Source organism: Protopterus annectens, chromosome 6.part0 (assembly GCF_019279795.1).
Source record: "Protopterus annectens isolate FY-2018-M chromosome 6.part0, PAN1.0, whole genome shotgun sequence".
In the NCBI taxonomy this organism is placed as follows: domain Eukaryota; kingdom Metazoa; phylum Chordata; order Ceratodontiformes; family Protopteridae; genus Protopterus; species Protopterus annectens.
This window is the reverse complement of record NC_056737.1, coordinates 708,743,009-708,766,724: the sequence shown is the minus strand read 5'-3', so window position 1 is coordinate 708,766,724 and position 23,716 is coordinate 708,743,009.

Below are 23,716 nucleotides of genomic sequence, written 5' to 3'. Positions count from 1 at the left end.
ACAGTGAGTAAAACTGCCTTCCAGTTTATAGCCTGCTACAGACCACCCTCCCAAACCCAGGAACCCCACTCGGCCTTCCTGAGAACACTGGAAAATATGAAGGTCTCTCCAAACACCATTATATTGGGTGACTTCAACTACCCAAACATAGACTGGGAGCATTACTCTAGCTCCAACACCCTAGCCCAAAGGTTCCTAGAATTTATAAACTCAAATGCTATGGAACAACTTGTTACCACTCCCACAAGAGAGGAAAACATACTGGACCTGATCATCACCAACATGGGGGCTATATGCTCCAGACCAGAAGCGTATCCCTCACTGGTAAGATCAGACCATAAACTAATCTCACTGGATATTCACATCCCGACCCCACCCCCTGCCCAGAAAACCACAGTGAAAAACTTCTCTAAAGCAAATTTCACACTCCTCAAAACCAAGGTGGAATCCTTCAAAGCCCCTGGGCCTGTGGAAAATATGGCCCAGACCGCAGAATCTTTTATAAACGCATTCTATGAACACCTTCAGGAATGCATGGATCATGCAATCCCAAATAAAACCAAGACCCAATCCTACAAAGGCAGGCGTTCTGTCTGGTGGACCCCAGCCATAAACAAAGTATACAACAGAAGGAGGAAGCTACTACATGATAGAGCAAAATCCCAAAAAGGGAAGGCATCTCTGACCAGTATTAACAAAAAACTACGGGCACTCATAAAATTGTCTAAGGCCAGCTTCGAGAGAAAAATTGCACAGGACACTAAGGATAATCACAAGGCTTTCCTTAGTTATGTTAGGAACCTGGGTGGGAATTCCCAGATATGCTCAGAATTCGTCCAAAATGACAAAAAATACACCGAACCCACAGACATTGCCAGCATCCTAGCTGACAGGTTCAGCGCAAACTTCTCCCCCCCCACCAAAAGGGCAAATATCTATCCCAGCAGAGTGCTTCCCCCTGACATCTCAGATGCTCAGGTAAGAGCCGCCCTCTCCAAAGCAAAAAACACAGCATCAATAGGACCAGACGGTGTCCCAGGCTGCGTCCTACATGAACTCCAAGAAGAGCTAAACCCAAACATAAAACTACTGTTCAATCTCAGCCTTACTACAGGATATGTACCCAAAGAGTGGCGTACAGCAACAGTGGTCCCTCTCCATAAAGGTGGTGCCTCAACGGATCCTGGAAACTATCGCCCCATAAGCCTGACTAGCTTGGTCTGCAAAGCTATGGAAAGTATCATCATGGACCTCATAAATAAAGATATTGGTGACCTACAGACACTGGATCCTACCCAGTTTGGCTTTGTTAAGGGCAGATCCTGCCTCTTAAACCTGGTCGATTTCTTTGAAACAGTCACCAAGGCCATTGACGAGGGGAAGGTGGTCCACACAGCCTACCTGGACCTCGCAAAAGCCTTCGATACAATACCCCATTCGGGCATTATAGATAAGCTCACCAGCTTAAATATAAACCCCTATGTCACTAGATGGGTTGCAAACTGGCTCAAGGACAAAACCCACATGGTTAGAATTGCTGGAGCCATGTCAGACTCCAAACCAGTTACAAGTGGCATCCTACAAGGCTCAGTCCTGGGACCTCTCTTGTTCGGTATATATTTCTCGGAGGTATAGGCCAACACGGAAGGAGTGGCTGACCAAGTTCGCAGATGACTGCAAATTAGGCGCCATAATCGACTCTCCAGCTGACACAAGCACCCTACAAAAGGGCCTCATAGAAACAGACAACTGGTGCCAGAGCCATGGCCTCAAGCTAAACGCCAAAAAGTGTATAGTCATCCCCTTTGGCAAAAATAAAGTGCCCACAAATTACCACATAGGTGGTAATCCATTAAGTACGGAAGAAGTAATTAGGGACCTGGGGACCCAAGTTGATAGCAATCTCTCATTTGAAAACCACGTGGCCAAAGTGGTTAGAAAAACATTTTATATAGCCCACCTAATCATGAAGGGATTCACATCTAGATCAGGGGAGGTCATCGTGCCTCTTTACTCATCCCTCATCAGGCCCATAATTGAGTACAATGCCCCTTTTGGGATGTACCTTACCAGACATCTGCAGCAACTGGAAAGACCCCAAAAGTACCTCACCAAGAGGATCAAAGGGCTCAAACAGATGCCATATGCTGCCCGGTTAAAGAAACTCCAGCTCTACTCAGTGGCATACTGCCTGGTCAGAGGAGATCTGTGCCTGACGTATAAAGCCATGTCCAACCCGGAATTAATGGACATGCTGCACCTCAGAAAATCCAAATCCCATCGAGCTACGCGCTCGAGGGACTTGAACCTCAGCACTGAAATAAAGAGGACATGCTGGAGGGACAGATTCATAACCCAGAGGCTCCCTTCACTCTGGAATAAAATCCCAGTCCAGGTTAGGCAGAGTCCCTCACTGACTCTCTTCAAGAGGAATCTTGATGAGTGGATGGGAGATCGTAGGTTTACCCCGGGTATCACTTCTGTGTCACTGTTAGACAGAGGCACAGTATACTAACCTCGAAAAAGGGCATAGCAAAATTAATTTAAAATGGGTGGCAAAAGCCAAACACACTCTGGCTAGGCTTATAAATGCCCTAGGGCAGATAGCCTAGTATGAACATATGAACCTATGAACCTATGTGCAAAAGCTGTTGATAATATTTTGAAAAAATACATCAAAAGTGAAAGGCAGATTTCTAAAGATTCATGGTCATTTTTAGAGGAAATTAATAGGACCTCATTTAGTGAGGAATTCAATTTCCTCACTATATATGTCAAGAACCTTTATTCCTCCATTCCCCACATGGAAGCAATTGAATGGGTGGCCTCTATAATGAGACAAAAAGAAGCACCATGCCATGAGATTAAGTTGGTTGAGGAACTCTTGGACATAATCCTGTCATGCAACTATGTAACATTTAACAACAAGTACTACCTTCAAAAAAATAGGTGTGGCCATGGGCTTCCCTTGTGGGGCCAGCATGGCCAATTAGGTATTGGCGTTTTGGGAGAGGGAGTACATTATGTCTAATTCACACATCCAAGAGAAAATTCATTTGTACAACGTTTCTTGGACGACATATTTATTTTGGTTAAGGGGGACATACAAGTTGCACAAGAGATGGTTGAATTCCTTAACTCTACATCAGAATTCCTCAAATCTACATCATGTTTTGCACAAGATAGAATAGCATACTTGGATGTAGATCTTATTAAAGACATGAGCAATACATGTTTTATAGCAAAAAATATTTCGCAAGGACATATACTCTAACTCTTTCTTGCAGTATTCTAGCTGTCACCCCTTTACACAAAAGAAATCTGTAGTAAAGGGCCAACTAGTTAGAGCTGTGAGGATGGTCACTAAAGACCACGATTTTCAGGAAGAATGTGGCTTTATGAGAGATTTATTCTTGAAAAGAGGCTACCCCTTCACCCTAATTCAGGACTTAATTGAAGAAGTCCAGTTATAAAGGGAAAGGGGAATTTATTTGCCCATCTTGAACCTACACAGTGAACACATTACGGAACTACCAGATGTCAGACAAACTATTAGCCCAACAGCTTTATTATTACATAAAGCCTAGGTGCTAAAAGTGTGGTTTCCATAATCCAAAAGAAATGGGATATATTAATGAATGATGGTGTATTGATTAACAAATTCCAGGAAAAACCTGGGATTGTTTTTAAATGGGGAAACAACTTGAAAAAAATACTGGAAAGGAAACCAAATAGGCAGGTAAACACAATGGGTATGTTTAAATGCAAAAGGTGTAGATATTGTAAATACATGGACACTGGTCAAACATTTGAGATTAGGGGCAAGAGATATAAAATAAGGGACAAATTTGACTGTCAAAGCAAGCAGGTAGTATACCTAACAAAGTGCACATGCTGCCCAGTATTCTATATTGGAAAAAACGACAGGAAACTCAGCGAACGGGTATACGAACATGTGTATGCCATGGGGAGAAACAAAGCGAAGAATGCACTTGCAAGACACATCATGGAGTACCCACAACACCAGTTTACATTTTGGGCAATAAATGAAGTTAGGAATGAGGGGAGAGGGGGGCCAGATTCGTTGATTTTAGAGAAAAATGAACTTATGTGGCAATTGAGACTGGTTACTTGCCATTACCCAGGGATAAATGAACTAAGTTCCATTATGTGTATTTTAAAAAAAAAAATTTTCTTTTTACTTTTCATTAATATTTTTTATACTGCTTGGATACATACAAACACATGCTTTAAAACATATTTTGTACAGATGTATATAAATATACGCTCCACAATATAATACTTTTAAAGAAAATATTTTTTGTAAACATTTTTTAGAAATGTTTTTATTTATTCATTAGGTAGGCTTATGTATGCAACTAATGTTTTTGATGGTCACAATATAGTAGCACTGTTTCTTTTATTTGAAGGGAGGTGGAGTTTGCTTTCTAAGCAAGAAATGGACAGCCACTCATATTACTGTTTTTAAACATGTGATGGGAAGGAGGGGAATTTAAACCCCAGTGTTTTAAAATGTTTTTATCTGAAGTAGTTGTTTTTTTAAATATGAAAAGCATTGTTAAAGCTTAATAAAATTGTTTCCTGCAACTGTGTGGAAAGAGGTCATGTTTTGGGCGATTTGACTTGCACTGCTTTGGTGTTTTTGGAATTTCTTAAACAGATGAAGAAAGCAGACAAGAGTATAAGGAGATGAGGTGCATGCAAAGAGAGAGGTGGTGAAGGCTAAGGACAAGGCGTATGAAGAGTTGTATAAAAGGTTGGACACTAAGGAGGGAGAAAAGGACCTGTACCGATTGGCTAGACAGAGGGACTGAGCTAGTAAAGATGTGCAGCAGGTAAGGGTGATAAAGGATAATGAGGGAAACGTACTCACAAGCGAGGAGAGTGTGTTGAGCAGATGGAAAGAGTACTTTGAGGGGTTGATGAATGAAGAGAATGAGAGGGAGAGAAGGTTGGATGATGTGCGGATAGTGAATCATGAAGTGCAGTGGATTAGCAAGGAGGAAGTAAGGATAGCTATGAAGAGGATGAAGAAAGGAAAGGCTGTTGGTCCAGATGACATACCTGTAGAAGCATGGAGGTGTTTAGGTGAAATGGCAGTGGAGTTTTTAACTAGATTGTTTAATGAAATCTTGGAAAGTGAGAGGATGCCTGAGGAATGGAGAAAAAGTGATTTGGTACCGATTTTTAAGAATAAGGGTGATATGCAGAGCTGTAGTAACTACAGAGGGATTAAACTGATCAGTCACAGCATGAAGTTATGGGAAAGAGTAGTGGAAGCTAGGTTAAGAACGGAGGTGATGATTAGTGATCAGCAGTATGGTTTCATGTCAGTAAAGAGCACTACAGATGCGATGTTTGCTCTGAGAGTGTTGATGGAGAAGTACAGAGAAGGTCAGAAGGAGTTGCATTGTGTCTTTGTGGATTTAGAGAAAGCATATGGCAGGGTGCCTAGAGAGGAGTTGTGGTACTGTATGAGGAAGTCGGGAGTGTCAGAGAAGTATGTAAGAGTGGTACAGGATATGTATGAGGGTAGTGTGACAGTGGTGATTTCTGCAGTGGGAGTGATGGATGCATTTAAGGTGGAAGTGGGATTACATCAAGGATCAGCTCTGAGCCCTTTCTTATTTGCAATGGTGATGGACAGGTTGACAGATGAGATCAGACAGGAGTCCCCGTGGACTATGATGTTTGCAGATGACACTGTGATCTGTAGTGAGATTAGGGAACAGGTGGAGGAGACCCTGGAGAGGTGGAGATATGCTCTAGAGAGAAGAGGAATGAAGGTCAGCAGGACTAAGACAGAATATATGTGTGTGAATGAGAGGGAGGATAGAGGAATGGTGAGGATGCAGGGAGTAGAGGTGGCGAAGGTGGATGAGTTTAAGTACTTGGGATCAACAGTTCAGAGTAATGGTGAGTGTGGAAGAGAGGTGAAGAAGAGAGTACAGGCAGGATGGAGTGGGTGGTGAAGAGTGTCATGAGTGATTTGTGACAGATGAGTACCAGTAAGAGTGAAAGGGAAGGTCTACAAGAGGGTAGTGAGACCAGCTATGTTATATGTGTTGGAGACAGTGCCATTGGCAAAAAGGAAGGAGTCAGAGCTTGACGTGGCAGAGTTGAAGATGTTAAGATCTGCACTGAGTGTGACGAGGATGGACAGGATTAGGAATAAGTATTTTAGAGGCTCAGCCCAGGTTGGAAGGTTTGGAGACAAAGCCAGAGAGGCAAGATTATGTTGGTTTGGACATGTGCTGATGAGGGATGCAGAGTATAATGGGGAAAAAGATGCTAAGGATGAAGCTGCCAGGTAACAGGAAAATAGGGAGGCCTAAGATAAGGTTTATGGATGTGGTGAGAGAGGACATGCAGGTGGTTGGTGTGACAGAGCAAAATGCAGAGGACAGGAAGAAATGGAAACAGTTGATCTGCTGTGCTGACCCCTAACGGGAGCAGCCGAAAGAAGAAGAAGACATATGTATACCCTTACAAAAAAAAAAAAAAAAAAAAAAAAGAAAGAAATTATCAAATTATACTCTTATTGTAGGTAGCTGATAGGTGGTGTTAACAAGTGGGAGTGGGGTATACATGGAGACTATAAACTTTAGGAGATGAAATTTGATGTGGGCTTATGTGGTATTAGCCTGGCTTGGTGCAGGAGCAGAGCCAGTTGTTAGTGAGGTGGTCATTGAGCAGAGTTTTGAATTGGTGTAGGTTGGTAGCATTTAGGATGTGTTGAGGGATTGAGTTCCAAAGTTTAAAAATGTGGTGGGAGTAGAGGGCGCCCCCAGCTTTGTTGTTGCTTTTGGATACTTGGAGGAGTGTTTTGTGCGAGGATCGGAGTTGCCGAGTGTTGGTATATGGTTGGAGTAATTGTTGTAGGGCTGGGGTTCTGTTTGACTGGTATATTACGTAAAGACAAGTTGGGTATAGGTTAATTGTTGTGGGAATTCTAGCCAATTTATTTGTTGTAGTAGTAAAATACTTTATAGATAAGGCTTGTCAAAGTAGAAGATGTGTACACAGTTGCCTTGGCCAAAATTAAGGATACTTCATTTAGGGTAAAAAATGAAGAATTATTATGGCATAGCCATTGTTCATGTTGGAACAAACAATTTCAGAATGTCCTGAGGTCCTCCCTCTTGGAAATACAAAAGTGTATGGTGGAATTATCAAACACCTTAGCAAGCATGGTGAAACACATCTGCTTAGCAGAAATCCTTCTTTCACCACATATGGCACCTGAATAGATATCAAGACATTATGTTCACATGTAATCAGTGGATGAGTAAATTGTGTCACAGACAGGGGATTATGTGTTTGTTAGGATGAAGTGAGATGTGCAACTTGCCAAAGTGCTTTACGTCTAATATGTTTCACCTTTCTATCTAAAGAGTAAATGCACTGAATCATGAAAAGAAAATTTCCCATCCATCCCCATAGTGTCTTTTTTAACCTTTATAAATAATAATAAAAAAACAAATAGACATGATGAAAAAAAATCACAGCTTTTCTAGATGGTAGAAGTTAAATACAATGGGTGATTTAGAAACCTTCCCCTCAGCATGGATTATTTGATATATGTGACATTTCTAAAAAATATGGTTTAATGATCCAATACACATTTCAAACTGTAGGGTATACCTCCTTTCACTATTGCCAGTTTTATAGGATAGTTAACAGTATCTCAATATTTGTAAAAAAATAAAAATAAAAATAAAAAAAATACAAAAAACCCCACCTAACAGCCAAAAACAAAGAAAACAAGTCAGGGCTGTAAATTGATAAAACAAGCAAGCACAAACTAAGAAAATAAACCGGATCCAAAGCAGTGAAAGGTTTAAATTGATGATACACAGCAGCCACAGGACAAAGAGAATTTATTAAGTAAAGCGCTTTTCGTCTGCAGTAATATGCAGACTTCCTCAGACAAATCACATTCATGAAATGACAACTTAAATAGTGCAAAAATACTGATTGGTAAAACTATAAACCAATCATACAGGTTTTAGCCAATATTTAAAATTTAAAAGCATACACTCAATTATCAAATAAAATCACATTAATCACAGATAAAAAACCACAAATAAGAAACCTAAATGGTAACTTACACCCTAAACTATTGCCACTCAAGCAGAGACCACATACTGCTCTTAGATGAAAAAAATAGTACATATAAACATTAATTATCTAGACAAATTCTTTAACTTTAGAAGGCTGCTAATAGAGCAGCCTTCATTCAGACCTGGTATGCGTAGGCATTTAGTCTAACCTGCCAACGTAGTTCTGATGCTTCCAGAAGTAAGTGTAAAGGAGCCCCTCTCATAGTGTCAAGCATCTGATCTATTACTAGAAATCTAAAATGGTGATCCTTGTGCTGGATAATGTGCTTGGCAAGTGCATTCTCTTGTTTTGCTTTACTGATTGCGTATTGGTGTTCATAAATACGGTCTCTTAATCTACGCTCGGTTTTGCCAACATAGAATCCTGCACATTTTTGGCATTGAGCTAGGTAAACAACCATCCTAGAGTTGCAAGTACATCTGCAACGAATGTCAAATCTAGTGTTATTTATCTTGAATCTATTAGATTCATGAATGTGCCTACACTGGTTGCAGTTTTGACATTTAAATGTGCCGGGGGTTCGACTACATTTACCCTCCGGTTGTTCTAGTAAAGATTTCAAATTTTTACCTCTTCTATAGGTAACTTCAGGTCTATTGCCCACTTTACTGAACACTATATGATTAGAACGGAAAATGTTCCAGTTCTTAATAATAATGTCCATAATAAGAAAACTGGTAGGGCAATATGTAAGGATTAATCTATTGTTTGTATGAGAGTCAGATGCTAAATCTTCAACAAACACAAATTCTGAGGTAAGATCAGGTTCACCAGTTGGAGCAATCTTAAGTATAGGTTGGTACACACCACTTAATCTTTTGTTAGTGACTTCTCTAACTAAATTCTCGAGTAAGTTGGATGGATACCCTCTATGTAGAAACATATTCTTTAGTGTATTACATTCCTTAAGAAAATCATCCTCCAAACTCACCATCCGAGCTGCTCGTACAAGCTGCCCCTTAACTACGGACCTTTTCTGATAGCTCGGATGGCAACTACTAAAGTGGAGGAATGAGTTAGAATGTGTGGGCTTCCTGAATATACTTGCTACATAGTTGTTAAGTTCCTCGTTTTTGACCAACCATAATTAGTTAGGACTATCATTGATATCAAACTGTGTGCTCGCAAATTGAATTTTAATTTGTTGTTTGAGAACAATATTAACAGTAACAATGTTTCTTATAGTAATATTAGGGTCCCTAGTATGTTTAACCCTCCTTTGCACCCTTTAATTCAATCTTTTGAAAACATGTGTGAACTTGATTTAAGAAATAGTAATTTGTACTTATCCAATTCAGGTACTAGTGATACAGGCAAAGAAGAAATGTTATTGCTTGATTTTGTTAAGTCACACTGTTTACGTATCTGTAAACCTGACAAGGGAGGAGGAGTTGTAGTTTTTGATAAGGTTGATTACTTTGACAGAATGCTCAACCTACTTTCTAATGATGCATATTCGTTAAGTTCTAGATCTGAAGTTAATAATGCCTATCGTAGCATTAAAAACACTTTAGACGAAATGCTCCTCGAAGGTAGACTCGACCAAGATCAACATAAATATCTTACTACTTTATTTCCTAGATTCCCTTGTATCTTTGGGATCCCTAAGATACATAAGGATCTCATCAATCCCCCCATGCGCCCTCTAGTAGATGGATGAGGATCTCCTACATACCCCTGTGCAAAACTGGTAGATACAATATTACAGAAATATTTGAAGGATGAAGAGCAAATTTGCAAGGACTCCTGGTCCTTTTTAGCTAAAATAAAGGAACTTACATTCAATAAAGAGTACAACTTCTTGACAATAGACGTCAAAGATTTATATACCTGTATACCTTTACAAATAGCCATCGAATGGGTAGCCTTTTTTCTTAAAAGTAAGGGCGCCCCATCACATGAAATATTACTTGTTACCGAACTCCTGGATATGATCTTGTATAACAATTATTTTATATTGGGAGATAATTTTTATCTCCAAAAAATTGGGGTTGCCATGGGGTCGCCCTGTGGGGCCAGTTTGGCCAATATTGTAATGTCCTACTGGGAAAGGGGCAATGTATTTAACAACACATCACTCATGTCCAAGATCAGGTACTACACCCGGTACTTGGATGACATCTTTATTTTACTAGAGGGCAGTGAAGCTGATAGTATATTAATTTTAGATCAACTTAACAAGTCAACTGACTTTTTGTCTTTTACTTCCACCTTCAATTCTAAAGCTATAGCTTATTTAGATGTATGGTTGGTCAAAAATGAGGAACTTAACAACTATGTAGCAAGTATATTCAGAAAGCCCACACATTCTAACTCATTCCTCCACTTTAGTTGTTGCCATCCGAGCTATCAGAAAAGGTCCGTAGTTAAGGGGCAGCTTGTACGAGCAGCTCGGATGGTGAGTTTGGAGGATGATTTTCTTAAGGAATGTAATACACTAAAGAATATGTTTCTACATAGAGGGTATCCATCCAACTTACTCGAGAATTTAGTTAGAGAAGTCACTAACAAAAGATTAAGTGGTGTGTACCAACCTATACTTAAGATTGCTCCAACTGGTGAACCTGATCTTACGTCAGAATTTGTATTTGTTGAAGATTTAGCATCTGACTCTCATACAAACAATAGATTAATCTTTACATATTGCCCTACCAGTTTTCTTATTATGGACATTATTATTAAGAACTGGAACATTTTCCGTTCTAATCATATAGTGTTCAGTAAAGTGGGCGATAGACCTGAAGTTACCTATAGAAGAGGTAAAAATTTGAAATCTTTACTAGAACAACCGGAGGGTAAATGTAGTCGAACCCCCAGCACGTTTAAATGTCAAAACTGCAACATGTGTAGGCACATTCATGAATCTAATAGATTCAAGATAAATAACACTAGATTTGACATTCGTTGCAGATGTACTTGCAACTCTAGGATGGTTGTTTACCTAGCTCAATGCCAAAAATGTGCAGGATTCTATGTTGGCAAAACCGAGCGTAGATTAAGAGACCGTATTTATGAACACCAATACGCAATCAGTAAAGCAAAACAAGAGAATGCACTTGCCAAGCACATTATCCAGCACAAGGATCACCATTTTAGATTTCTAGTAATAGATCAGATGCTTGACACTATGAGAGGGGCTCCTTTACACTTACTTCTGGAAGCATCAGAACTACGTTGGCAGATTAGACTAAATGCCTACGTACTACCAGGTCTGAATGAAGGCTGCTCTATTAGCAGCCTTCTAAAGTTAAAGAATTTGTCTAGATAATTAATGTTTATATGTACTATTTTTTTCATCTAAGAGCAGTATGTGGTCTCTGCTTGAGTGGCAATAGTTCAGGGTGTATGTTACCATTTAGGTTTCTTATTTGTGGTTTTTTATCTGTGATTAATGTGATTTTATTTGATAACTGAGTGTATGCTTTTAAATTTTAAATATTGGCTAAAACCTGTATGATTGGTTTATAGTTTTACCAATCAGTATTTTTGCACTATTTAAGTTGTCATTTCATGAATGTGATTTGTCTGAGGAAGTCTGCATATTACTGCAGATGAAAAGCGCTTTACTTAATAAATTCTCTTTGTCCTGTGGCTGCTGTGTATCATCAATTTAAACCTTTCACTGCTTTGGATCCGGTTTATTTTCTTAGGACTGTAAATTGCTCATATTATAACGGTGTGAATCTATAATACTCCCTCAGTGTCCCTTACAGAACATGATTTCTTGATGACTAAACATCAAAATGCAAAAATCAGAATACGGTCCTCATGGGGATTTTAATTACCAAAAGATTACATGGGAGAACTATTTGACATCAATACAAATCTTCACCTATTAATTGTGTTCATCAAAAGAGTTTGAAACAAACTGCATGAAATCAAAATAGGTATGGCAAATATCCCAAACCAGTGTATATTCTTTGTAATTAATACAGATCAGAATGCCATCATCTTTAACCTAAGAGTGAACTGAATCTCAGTCATGAGTACACCGTCCTTCCTAGACAATACTAATGGAGACTGTGATGCAGTAAACAACAGGCTTACATGCCGTTGCTTGATACAAGATTGCTAGTATCAACGTTGCTTGAGCATTACAGCTTGATGTTGTAACTGCCCCTTTGTTCTGGCTTGTTTTGTATAGCACTGAGTTGTTTGTGCTCAACTGCTGTGGTATTTGTCTTGTTCTCTAACACAACCTCCCAGAGAAAGAATGAGACACCTCTATACTGTCAGTTGCTTATTACTTTTCTCCCAAGGTGCAGCAACCTTGGAATGGGAATAATAGCGTAAGACAGGTTTTGCTTGTAAATGTCACAGTCACAAGTACATTCTCCAGCTGTGGGTTTAAGCTATCTTTGTCATGCACATAGACGGAAATGTCTTAATTCTGTGTAAGTATGCACATAGCTCTTACATCGCATAAACTCTGCAGGGTATTACTATGAGTGTAGAATCTGCTCTGGATGTTGAAATGTAAGATTTGCAGTTCTTGCTGCTTGTTTTAAAATTGAAGTTTTTTTATTTTTTTTATTGGCTGTAGCATAGGGCTATCAGTTCTTGCTGATTATTATAAATGCAGCTTCATTGTTATTGTGCCTGCTATCTGTTCTATTAGTCTGTACCCGCTTTGTCTCTGCTGTGTGTGTTATGAATGCCATTACTTGCTGCTAGCTGTACATAAAAGTGAACTATATTTGCTGTACCTCACACCTATATCTTATTCAAACAAATACCGTTTGTTATTCACAGCTCTGTCTGGGCTGAGACTGAAAAAGGTGTGCGGACTAGCCTACCTACACATTAAATGAATGAATAAATAAAAATGAAGTAAGTGGTTTTGAACACTTGTAGTGGCTATGCCAATGACTTATGAAAACAGCCTATGATTCTATTTGTCAATGACCCAGTTAACTCTGCATAAGACACTGTCACTGAGTTTTGTGGTATTTTAACTTTGGAATTCATGAAAATTCTGGTAAGACACAAATATGCATGTAAATTCAAAAAAAAAAAAAAAAAAGAAAAAACTTTAGTGCAATTACAGAATTAATAAGATATACAATAGAAAAACGCAGCACTACTTAGCTTTCAATAAGGACTCTAGTCATGGAAACAAATCTGTATTAAACGATTAACAGAAGCTACTTATTTTTTATCAAATATTCAATCTCTGACATTGACCACTTTGTTGATATCAACATTAATTTATGTATTTATTTGTTTATGTATTTACATACTAAGTGAACTGACCCAAGGACCGTCTTCAGATACTACCTGGGCCAAATAGCATGTGAAATTATAATGAACAAGAAATAAAATCATGGCAAATATTAAGAACTCTCTATGAGCATTAACAATATTAACAGCAAACCATATTATAAGAGTGAATGGAATAATAAGGTATTTTAATTGCATCAGGCAAATGAAATGGAAATGTTGTGAATGTAAAGCAGTGGAGTAATCACACAACTACAAGATAAAGTAAATGTGCTTGTAGAAAAGTTTTGTGCAAGCTTCTCAGCGAACAAGGATATCAAAGACATATATTTGAGTGCTACAGAGACTAGAGGAGACATCTCCTATATAGCTACAAAAATTACAGCTGCTGTTTATTTAAAATATTTACACAGTAAAGGTTATAATACGAACTAATAGAGATTACGCCACATTAATATATGCATATATCATCTATATGTTCGATGTTTCCTAAGATTTTGCAAAACTTATTTCCTAAAGAAACTGTTTTATCAAACTGGAGTTGCTGAGTTTCATTGCATTGTCTCTGTTTAACATCATTATCTTAAATAAATATGGTGAGTATCCTGCAGAGATCTCTACAGGTTCAGAAGACATGTTAAAGTATTCACAAGATATATTTTCAATTATGTTTAAAATGCCTATATTAGATTAAACACTTGCATAATCTTTACTATGTATTTATTTGTCTTTGTATGTGTGTATGTACAGGTCTACTTATAAATTTTGAAGTTTCAAAATGTCGAGTTTCTTATGGTCGAGATCATAAGATCTAAGTTTTGAATGTTCAAACTGCTTAAATGGAGATCGCCATATGGTGCGGAATGATATATTCAGCATTTTCCTTGCTGTAGTGAGATCTCAGAGTTGGTATATTTAATTAGCAGGGGGTGAGGGCTGCACAGCCCCCCCCCATGTGGGGGGTGCAGGGGATCTGGAAAAACATAAAAAAAATGTTTTTGTTTTCTTTTTTATTTAAATTTAAAAATTTCAGTACTTTGATCTTATGGTCTCTACCATAAGAAAGGCGACGTTTTGAAAGCTCGAAATTTAGACATAGACCCGTATGTACATATGTATGTACAATTGTTTATTAGGGTAGGCCACTGATTAAAACCAACACATTTCAGAATCAACGTGGGTTGTTAAGAAACAGCTAATTATCAGGTTACATAATTTAAATACACAAGAAACATAGCATGCAAAAGTTGTTGGGGCACACATGATTAGATGTATATGCAATATTTATCAACATTAACAAACAAGATTTATATTACAAAATGGTGGTGCAGCATAAACATAATAGGTTCATAGGATGATACTAGGCTATTGGGCCAGAAACCCTTATAAGCTTAGCCAAGTATTTTGCCCATGTTCCCTCAAAGTCAGCATCTATTTCCCCAGTCCAGCGGGGACACAGGTGGGATCCCATGGATATATTTTCTGTTTCCCATCCAGTCATCCAAGTTCCTCTTAAAGAGGGCTAGAGAGGTACTCTGCTTGACATGGAGAGGGAGTCTATTCCACAGATGAGGGAGTCTTTGGGACACAAATGTATCCTGCCAACAAGCTCTATTAATGTCACAAACCAGGTTAAGGGCTTGCATGCAGGTTGCGTGAGTGGAGTTTGTCTTATGGATATGCAGCAACTCCGTCAAGGCTGAGTCTGAAATGGCCTTGTATGCCAGACACAGGTCACCTCTGAGCAGCCTGTATGAGACTGAGTAGAGGGACAGGACTTTTAGCCTATCTATATAGGATAGGTGTTTGAAACCCTGGCTTTTCCTGGTCAGGGACCTCTGTGGTCACTCCAACTGCTGCATGTGTTTGGCAAGGTACATTTCAAAGGGGGCATTGTACTCGATAATGGGTCTGATAAGGGAGGAGCACAGGGATGTTATGACCTCCTCGTTCCTGGATAAATTACCCTTATTTATGAGGTGGGCCATGTAGAAAGCCTTCCGTACAACGTAGGCAACTTGGTGGTCAAAAGTCAGGTTGCTATCAACCTGGGTGCCCAAGTCCCTCACAACTGATTGCATACTTAGTACGCTGTTATCAATGTGATAATTAGTGGGAATGACATTTTCCGCAAAGAGGATAATGATGCATTTCCTGGCATTCAGTTTAAGGCCACGCATCTGACAGCAGTCATTAGTTTGGGTAAGGCCCTCTTGGAGGATCTTCACATCACTAGGGGAATTTAAGACAGTGCTCAGCTTGCAGTCATCTGCAAACTTGGTCAGCCACCGACCACTGGTTTTGGCTTGCACCTCAGAAAAGTATATCCCAAAGAGTAGAGGCCCCAAGACCGATCCATGGAGTACACTGCTCGTTATGGGTCTACTACTAGAGGTGGATTCCCCTACTTTGACTGAGTGGTTTCTATCAGTGAGCCATTTAGCTACCCATCTGGTAACATACAGGTTGATGCCTAGCTGAGAGGGTTTATCCATTATGCCCAAGTGGGGAATAGTGTCAAAGGCTTTGGTTAGGTCAAGGTAGGCAGTGTGCACCATCTTCCTCTCATCAATGGCTTTGATGACTGTTTCAAAGAAGTCGACCAAGTTTAACAGGCATGATCTCCCTTTGACAAAAACAAACTGTGTGGGTGCAAGCATTTGGAGGTTGCCAATCTCCTTGTTTATAAGGTCCATGATAATGTATTCCATGGCCTTGCAGATCAGGGTAGTTAGGCTGATGGGTCTATAATTGCCTGGGTCAGTAGATGCTCCACCTTTGTGTAGAGGGAAGACAGTGGTTGCCCTTCATTCAGCTGGGATGAAGCCGATGCTCAGGCTATGGTTGAATAGGGTGTCTAATAGAACTGACAGCTCATGTCTGAGTTTATGTAGGATACAGCCAGGGATGTTATCGGGTCCCATGTAGACTGTATTTTTTGCCTTTGAGAGGGCATTAAGGACCTGCTCCATGGTGATGAAGGGAGGGAGGCAGGTGCTGTGGATGTTGGCTATATCTATGTTGTTTGTGTATGTGGTGTTATTGACCACCAGTTCAGTGCAGATTTGGATGTTGCCTTTGAGATTGTGGATATATGTGAAGAAGGCCTTGTGCTTGTCCTTGGTGGATGTGGCCAATTTGTACTCAAAGTTAGCCTTAGAGGATTTCACCAGTGACCTTATTTGCTTGTTCAGACAAAGTAGAGATTGCTTCCAACTTGGCACCTGCTCCTTCTTGGCCCTGGACAGCATTTTTTCCCTTTTATTATAGTGTTTGTTTATTGCTGCTGCTGTCCACTGTCCGGTTTACTCTTCCTTGAGGAAGATGATTTGGTCCTGTCTGATATTGCTGAGTCCATACAGCTATGTAGGTGCTCACATAGTTTTTTGGTGTAGGCTTGGACATTAGTGCTAGTTCCAACTGAAGGGACGGTGACTGTGAAGCTGCTTATTCCTGCTCTAAGGAGATTGTAGTCAGCTTTGGAAATTTTTTTTTGTTTGACCCTGACAAGGGGGGGGGGGGGGTCAGGGGAGATAGTGACTTCAAAAGTGATCACTTTTTGGTTGGATCTTACCAAGGAGGAAGACACTGTAGGAGTGCTACAGTGGCTACTCATGTTGGTTAGGACCACGTCCAGAATATTTTCACCTCTCATAGGGGTGTCGACCAGCTGATCCAATGCATTGGCATTGACGAAGTTGAGTAATCTCTGGGCATTCATGTTTGGGCTAGAATAGGTCTTACACTCTATGGTTGGGTAGTTGAAGTCACCCAGGTTCAGGGCAGAGGGTTGAATCTTAATGGATTCAAGTAAGTCCAGACAGGTGGTGTGGGCATCCTGAGTTATGGTTGGGGGTCTGTAGCTAGCTATGATTTGAATAAGTGTTTTGTCAACTGTTAACTGCACTTGGAGTGTCTCCTGTGCATCATACCATTTGACCAGCCTGGAGGAGTGCATGTCTTTGATAAATATTGAAACGCCACCTCCTTTGGTTTTGCAGCCCTCCATTTGGGGTCTGAAAGTATGCTAGGATGAGTAACCTGGTAAGGCTGGGGTGCTCTCCACAGCTTTCAACCAGGTTTCAGTGACTGCACAAATGTCAACATCCTCCAGGGCAAGGAATCCTTGCAATGAGTGCAGTTTTATGCTAAGACTCCTAGTGTTTAGCAGCATGACCTTTACATTTTGTTTATAAGAATTTTTCATGTTGGTAATTTTGTGCTCATGATTTTGCCTAAAAAAGGCACTATGGGGAGGCAAGAGCCTTTTCCAGAAGCCTAAAGCCCATGGGAGACAGATTAGGCCATCTCTGGCAAAGCATCATGGTCTGTCAGTCATGTCCTCCCAGGCTGTCAGGTACTGGATCCACTTGGAATGACACCAGAAACTAAGCCAATTGTTAAAGTCAATTATTTTCTGTTTGTATTGAGGTATCATTCTGGGTGATGGTAGGATGCTGCTTAAGGCTAGGGACATACCTGCCTGGCACACATATTCAGCAAGCTGAATCATGTCTCTCTTCATATAGTCCAGAGAGGTACATCTCAAGTCATTCACACTAACATGGACTATCACAGAGTCATAACAGTACCTGTTGTTAAGAGACTTGAGTGTGTGCATGATATGGTGGATTCTAGCACTTGACAAGCAACTTACTGTGACTTTCTCCTTGAGTAGCCTGGTGAGGGGCACATCTGTGTGTCTCACAACAGAGTCTCCTGTGACTAATATGTTGGGTTTGTGGTTGGGCCTTAGAGGCTGTGAGACACAGTAGTGTGTACTATGTGTGATGCTTGGTGCTGTGGGTTGTGATGTGCATGTGTGTTTTTGCAAAATGAAATAATTGGGCTAAGAGGAGATAAGAGTATCAGTAGCAATTTATACAAATTGTGGCCATATTGTGCATATTGAGACAAGCTTAATATTTATTTATTTATTTATTTTACATTTGTTAACCGGGCTAGTCTAGCTGGATACATATCCGTTTTCAGTAGAGGCCCGAGGAGAAAAGCTCCAAACAAACAAACAAAATATTAATACATGTTAAAGATAGACACAAAATAGTGATACAATAAGAGAGTAGAAGTGATATTTACAAGATGAAACAATGACTTAGTAGTTATATAGGATACAGTACAAGCTGTTGGTTAAGCATGGTATTAGTTTCACATGGGGTGTAAGATAGACAAGCTCAGGAAAAGAACATCATTGAGATTAGAACTGAGTGATATTAAGGTCTGAATAGGAGAACATGCTAGGAGGAAGTGAGACTAGTAGGGTATAAGATATGTAGTTAGTCAGGTGAACGACAAGGACATATCCATTGGGTTGTGAGATATTCTTTTAGGTTGTTTTTGAATTGGGTGCGTGAGGTTGCAAGTCTAAGGTAGTTTGGCAATGAGTTCCACGGTTTGCCAATGGAGTTAGCATATAGGGCATCCCCACCTGAGTTCTTAGCTTTAGTGGTAAGGATAAGGGAACTGTTAGATGATCGAAGGCTATTTAGATTAGAGTAAGGAGCCAGAATGCTGGATAGTGATGGAGTTTTATCAGGATGGTTGATTATTTTGTAAGCTTCGGTGAGTTGATTAAGTTTGAGGAGATTAGGCAATTCTAGCCAGCCTAGGTTCCTAAGGTTGAGACAATGGTGGGTTCGATAAGGGGAACCTGTTATAAATCTAGCAATATGGTTGTAAGCACAAGAGAGCATGTTAAGTTCATGTTTATTGAGGAAAGAGAGGACCGGGGATGCGTAGAGGAGGGGAGAGAGAAGATGGGTGCGGGCAATAGTTAATTTGGTAGAAGGAGTTTAGAAGTTTTTAATTCTGTACATAGATCCTAGTTTTTTGTTAACAGACTTTATAGTTTGAGTAATGTGTATGTCAAATTTGAGCTTGTGATCAATGGTAACTCCAAGTAGTTTGGTACTGGTGACAGGGGTTATGAGAGTCCCATTGTTAGATTTAACATGAAAGGTTATATTGTTAGTGTTTGGGAGTTCTTTGTCCTGGGATGAGGAAACATTGGGGAAGAATAGGAGTAATTTCGTTTTAGTTGGATTAAGTAGGAGTTTCAAGTCGGCGAACCATTTTTCAATTAGAGAAAAACAATTTTGAGTGATAGTTTGGAGATTCAAGATGGAGACGTCAGAGCAGATTAGGGTGGAGTCGTCGGCGTATTGTATGCAGGTGGATTTAGGGATGACTGATTTAAGGTTATTTATGTAGATAGAGAACAGAAGTGGACCCAGTATGGAGCCCTGAGGTACACCTATGGTAATTGGGAGTAGACCTGATATACAGTTTTGCCACAGGACAGCTTGCTGCCTACCCGTGAGGTAGGTCTTAAACCAGCTTAGTGCTGGTGTATCAAGATGCAAGGTTTCAAGGGTGTTGAGGAGGAGCTGATGATTGACCATATCAAAAGCTTTTGATAGGTCCAAAAAGAGGGCAGAGGATATAAGTTTATTGTTGCGGTTGTTATTGATGGAGTCAACAAAGGAAAGGAGGGCAGTAGTTGTACTATGGTGGGGGCGAAAGCCATGCTGGGAGTTGGACAGGAGATGATTAACGGTTAGGTAGTGAAGAAGTTGCTTGTGGATACATCTCTCCATGATTTTCGCTAATGGGGATAAGATAGCTATTGGTCTATAATGGTTTCCATGGATGAACCTCCTTTGTGAAGTGGAATGATATAAGAGATTTTCCAGATAGTTGGGATATACATCTCAGCTATTGTTCTATTGATAAGGATTGATATTGGGTAGTCTATTACATCCGATGCGATTTGTAGGAATTCTGCAGGGAGGTGGTCAGCCGCTAGGGTGGTTGGTTTGAGTTTTTTTAGAAGGATACGTATATAAGAGGAAGAGACTGGCTTTAACTTGAACGGGGTAGGGGTGACGACGTGCTGTTGAACAGCAGATTGTGAAGTGGAAGTTAGTTGACTGGCTAGGTTTTGGACAGTCTCAGTGAAGAAGGAGTTGAAGGTAGTGGCTACTTCTTCCTGTCCTTTCTCTATCAGTTTCTCGGGGGTTGGGGTGGAGGTTTTACCTGGGTGCAGAAGGTTGTTAAAGCCTGCCCAGAATTTCTTTGGGTTGTTCTGGTGTTTATGCTGGAGGTGGTGGAAGTATTGTTTTTTGTCCTGGGTAACAGCTGCTTTGGTGGTGTTTCTCAGTTGTTGAAATTTAGTTCAATCTTGGGAGGTTTTTGTGGCCCTCCACTTATCCCAGGCTTGGTTACGAAGTTTGATTTTGGTTTTGGTTTCCTTAGTTAGCCAAGGCGCTATACGAGGTTTGGATCTAATTTGTCTGTGTGGGGCATGTGCATCAAGTATCTTGAGAAATGTGTCATTAAAGTGTGAGACACTCTCATTGATTGATAGTGTTTTTAGTAAGGACCAGTTGCAAGATTTAAGGTCAGCAAGAAATAGTTGTGGGACAAATTTCTTTTTGTTTCTGATTAGTCTATAAAGGGGGGGTTGGAAGTTTGGCATTTATGTTTAATGATATAAGTAATTAGGTGATCACTGAGGTCACCGGGAAGGGTACCAGTGGTGTAGTTATTTGATTCCCTATTAGTAAGGATCCAGTCAATGATGCTTTCTTTTTGAAGAGAGTTGCCTAATCTAGTTGGGGATAGGATGGTTTGGGAAAAACCATGTAGATTGATAGGTTTTGGGGTTGAGTGGGTGGAACAGAGAGACCAGTCTATATTGACGTCTCCAAGAACCACGGTTTCTTGTGGGTAGCTGGTGGATAGCCAGTTCAGGGTTTGTTCCAGGTTTTCTGTGTTGTTCCCTGGGGGGATATAAGTTACAACAAGGTTGATGCGTTTTTTAGAGTTTAGGCAGATCTGAAGGGCTATCATTTCTAGGTTAGAGATTGTAGGAGGTTGAATTGGGTTCTTAAGGATATTCAGGGTGTTTTTATACATAACAGCTATACCGCCTCCTTTTTTTTTTGTACGATCGGCCCTAAAAATATTATACCCAGGTGGGAGGATCTCTTCATTCTTAGTAGAGGGCTTTAGCCATGTTTCGGTTAGACACATAATTTCAGGGGAATGAGTAGCCATAATAGCGTGTAGGTTATGAACTTTGTTATTAATGCTTCTTAGGTTCAGATGTAATATTAGTAGAGAGTCAGTAGAATTACGTGTAAAATTATTAGGGTGAGAGTCTGGCGTGGTGGTGGGACCAGGGTTAGGGTGAATATCGCCGCCGATGTTCATACGATTTTTTAGGTAGACTAGTAATCTATGTAGTTTAAATAGGATTTTGAGGTTAGCTTTGTTATGTGGAGATTTGGGGTAATGGAGTGTAGTGTTGGCTAGTTTGGGGGATACAAATTTTTCCTGGTATAGTGAAGGTAGAATAGAGATGGTTCGGTCATTACATTGGGAGTTGGTGTGACACTTAGGGAAGGGGATACCTAAGAGAGTTTGGTTTTCAAATGCTGTTAGGAAATAAGTAGTGGTGAGAAGTAAGGTTAATAGGGGGGTTATGTTGAGAGCGTATTTGGCCATGTTGGAGATAAAGAAAGGGTAATGTGAGAGGGATAGGACTTAGAGTAGATTTTATTAATGGGTGTGGGCGTAGAGGTGGGAGGAGCCGTCAGGTGTGACAGGGGAGCTTTGTATTTGCTAAGAGGGAGAGTGGGAGGGACTTTTCGTACCTATAAGAGTAGGGGTACTGGGGGCGGGTGGGATAAGGGGGCAGGGAGGGGAGCGGAGCGGAGCCCGAGCGGAGCGAGGGCGAAGCGGAGCGGGGCATACACCACCAGGAGACTCACAGGGTCATAGAGGGAACAGTAAATATTGAATGAAACTCCGTACAGAGGAGTTCAAATACTGCTCTTTTTTGCTAAGGTAAGGATCCACAATAGTAGGCACTTTGTGACTAGTACGCTTGATTTTTAGGCACTTTGCGACTAGTACACTTGGCTTTTTTAAAGTTTAAAAGGAAGAAATAATTTTGCGTTTACCCTGTTGCTTTTAATGTGGTAGAGTTAGCGTTCATTTAATATTAGGTTCTGCTTGAGGTATACACTGAAGTGTTTTGGTGCCGTTGAGCGGGTTTTTGGGTCTTACGGGAGGGGGGTTACCTGAAACACAAGGGAGAGAGACAGGAATATTAGACCAACTTTGTACTAAATTCAAATACACAAAATATAGAGTATGTACAATAGATCAATACGACTGTATGCAACTGTGCAATTCTTGTAGCAATAAATCAACAAAAACAAACAAAAACAGAGTAAATCACTATAATGCAAGACAGTATGGTCTCTGTGAAAAGGACGCCAGATACGCGTCAGTAACACGTGCAGGCTTCTCTGTAGTATAATACACAGCAACAAATGCAAAGTAAACCATTAAAATGCAAGACAGAATGTTTTCTGTTGAAAAGGACGCCAGTTACGCGTCAATAACACGTGCAGTCTTCATACAAAACAGATTGAAAAAAACACAATGAGGCTTAAGTGATATGGCCTGAACTAACCCCTGGATCTGCTTTCCTAGGTAGGCCTTAAACTGTGGTCTGTATTTATTTGAAGTTGGGAAGATTTTTTTTTAAACTGGGGGAATTACTGTTAGAATCTGGATGCTTCTGAAGTATAGTTGGTGGTGATGGGAACTAGTATAGCAGAAACGGCCAGGGGTGTAAAGTGTCCTGTTGCATCCCACGCAGTCGGCACAATGCAATTAATTGAACCACAACAGGGAGTTGGAATGAAATGGTGGAGGTGCACCCATTATAAATGGAAAGGGAGACAGTGACAGAAGAGGGTGAAATAAACTTTCTTTGACATAATGGACAGAAATGAAGACATTAGGCAAGATTTAGGATTGTTCTGGTAGGTAAGCTGCAAAACAGCATTATTAGGGGAGCTGATGCAACAAGAAGGTAGGAATAGAAAACAGAATGATGTTTTCATTAGGATAAAATAAAATCAACTTAGAATGGAGTAACAGAAAATACAGGGGAGGTAAACTGTTATGGAAGATGAAGAGGGAGAATAGAAAGACTTAAAATGAAGATTAACATATCGAACATGTCTCAGGTTGAGGCAGAACTCACCAGGAAAGGGGACTACTGGTGGTTAAGAATTGAGAGCAACCCAAGGTGGTTAACATGGTTATTTAAAGTTAGACAGGAGAAAAGCTGGGTTGATAAAGTTGACAAAGTGGGTGCAAAAAGCAGATGTCTAATCTAGAAATTAGAGAAACTTTTAGGGAGTATTACAGTGCCTTGTATACCAAGCAAAAATGGATTGTTCAGGGCAATGGAGGTTGGAGGCCAAGGAAAGGCAGTTAACAGAGGAATAGATTAGATGATTGGATCAGAAGA